This window comes from Orycteropus afer, unplaced genomic scaffold (genome assembly GCF_000298275.1).
Source record: "Orycteropus afer afer isolate SDZICR_OR568_19922 unplaced genomic scaffold, OryAfe1.0 scaffold00328, whole genome shotgun sequence".
Taxonomy (NCBI): domain Eukaryota; kingdom Metazoa; phylum Chordata; class Mammalia; order Tubulidentata; family Orycteropodidae; genus Orycteropus; species Orycteropus afer.
Genome location: NW_006921915.1, coordinates 3,792,410 through 3,795,207, shown reverse-complemented (window position 1 = coordinate 3,795,207; position 2,798 = coordinate 3,792,410).

Here is a 2,798-nt window from a genome sequence, read left to right as displayed (position 1 = left end):
CACTTGACTGCTAACCAGAAGGCTGGCGGTTCAAACCCACCAGCCACTCCTCGGAAGGAAGATGGGGCAATCTACTTCTGTAGTGATACCGCCTCAGAAACCCAAGGAGGGGTTGCTACGAGTCAGGGCTGACTCAATGGCACATAACAACAACAACAACAACAACATTCTTCACTTTGGTGCATCTCCCAAAATACTTTTGATTTCAGTTCACTTGAATTACTATTCAATCTATTTTTTTTTAACACAAGTACCCCTTGAACAAGTTGAAAAGAACTTGTCAGTGATTCCATAGCATCAAACTTCTTCCTGCAAGAAATTTAATCTAGATTTACTGAAGAAATGGGACTTCCAGTGTTGGGATAGAGATGGTCTTAATGGGATATTAAGGAGCTCTTGTGGAACAGTGGTCAAGCACACAGCTGACAACCAAAAGGTTGGTAATTCAAACCCGCCCAGCAGGTCCTTGGGAGAAAGTCCTGACTATCTGCTCCCAAAACGATTGCAATATAGCAAATCCTTTGATGCAAGTCTACTCTGTCATGCAAGGTTGGTATGAATTAAAACCAACTCAATGACACCTAACAACAACAGCAGTGGGATATTACAAAGCTAGCAGCAAATCCTATAGGAATTGCTACCATCTTCCTTCTCCTGGATCATTAAATTTTCCTACTAACATGTCTTCTTGCCTTCATTCTTAGCCCCCATACTCTACTCTTCTCATCAACTTTTTAAAAACATAGTTGAGTTCATATCATTATTCTGCTAAAACATGGCAACTGTTCTTTATCACTTAACTTAAACTAGGAGATTTATAATGGAGTGTGGGGCCCTGCAAGAACTATTTCTCTCCTCTCTCTTCCCCTGACTTTAATCCCTATTACCTTCCTTCTTACCCATTTAGCTCTAGACACTCTGTCTTCTTTGTAGTCCTGTAAACACAGAAAACACACAATACTCTTCTAACTCTTCTTTTTCCAAGCCCTTCCCCATATAGCTCTATACTTGTTCCTTCATTTATTTGTGAAATGTTACTTTACCAAAGAATTGTTACCTTTCACTATCTATCCCATGTGAAACAATAAGTTTATAAACTCACTGTCTTCTCATTCCCTGCTGTGCTTACATTAATTTTGCATATGATCTGATTTAATCTATAATTGTTTGTATGTATTTGTTTATTGGCTGTCTTCCTCCTTAAATGTAAATAGCACATCACAAGAGATAGGGTCTTGTCAATTTGGAACAGTGCTATCTATATTATCTGTACACAAAACAGTGTCTGGTACCTAGGAGACAGTCAATAAATGTTGGATTAATTCATGAATTAGTGAAGGAAAAGGAACAAAATAAAAGAGGAATTAAAAATAGGAGGCAGAAAATAGCTGCAGATTACTAAATATCAACAAACTTTTCCTAGGTCAACTTCCCTGATGTTTCTGTCATAGTAGATAGTGCTGTTGTAACAAAATATACCACGAGTAGAAATAAAAACAAACAAACAAACAAACAAACAAAAACACAGAAATTTATTTCACACAGTTCTGTAGGCTAAAATCCAAGTCATGATCTTGGCCATGTTAATTTCTTCTGTGGGCTTCTCTCCTAATTTCTAGTGACTACTAGCTCTGGTGGAGTAGTTCCTAAGGCATTTGACTGCTAACCAGAAGGCTGGCTGTTCAAACCCATTCAGTCACTCCTCAGAAGGAAGATTTGGCAATTTACTTCCTTAGGCATACCACCTCAAAAAATCAAAGAGGGGTCACTATGAGTTAGAAAACGACTCGATGACCATGAGTTTACTAGAAATCCTTGATGCTCCTTTGCTTGTAAATGAATTTTCACACAGTCTTTTCACTTTATGTGTGTCTCTGAATATATTCTGGTCTTTTTATAAGACACATCTCAGAAGTGATTAGGTTTCAGGTCCAATCATCACTGAAATGACCTCATTAACATAAGAGAAGAAAAACTCTAATCTCAAGCAAGGTCACAGTCACAGGTACAAGGATTAGTACTTCAGTATAACTTTTTGCAGAATACAATTCAAGTCATAACAGTTTCTTTGCTTTACTGCTATTCTGTGTGTTTACTGACTCTGCTTTTCATCCAGGATTTCTCCACATATTCCTCCATCTATGACTAGATCATTCAAAGCTCAATGTGAAATTCAATCAATACATCTTATTCTTTATGGGTTATTGCACTTTAAGGCTTTTTTGGTATACTCATCTGAAGCATCTTATTTGAAAATTCTTCTAAAATCCACTGTTTTGGTCCTCTAGTGTCACTCCAACAGGAAACACCTCAAATGGGTGGCTTTAACAAACAGGAGTTTATTCTCTTACAGATTAGAAGGCTAGAAGTTCAAGTTCAAAGTGTCAGCTCTAGGGGCTGGTTGAAAGCCCCTTGACCTTGGCCTTCAGCTCTGCCTTTTACTCCCAGCCCACTGAAGCTGGATGATTCTCTTAACTCAGGCAGTTGCTGGCTGCGGAAGCTGACAAACCCAAAGTTGACAAATAAAATAGTACAGTCCCATGATTATCAACCAACATGACAGGCCACTAGTTGAAGTCCAGAGATAGCCCCAAGATTAGCAGGCAACCTGGCAGGCTGTGGAATGAAGACTTGGTGTGATAGTTGAAGATGTGTCAACTTGGCTGGACTCCACTTGTGAGTGGTGGTTCCCATGATGGATCACATGACTGCGTCCTAAGCGGCCGGTCAGTCTAGGGGGAGTTTCCCCAGGGGTGTGGCCTACCTGTAATACTATCCCAGGGACAAACTGGAAGAAC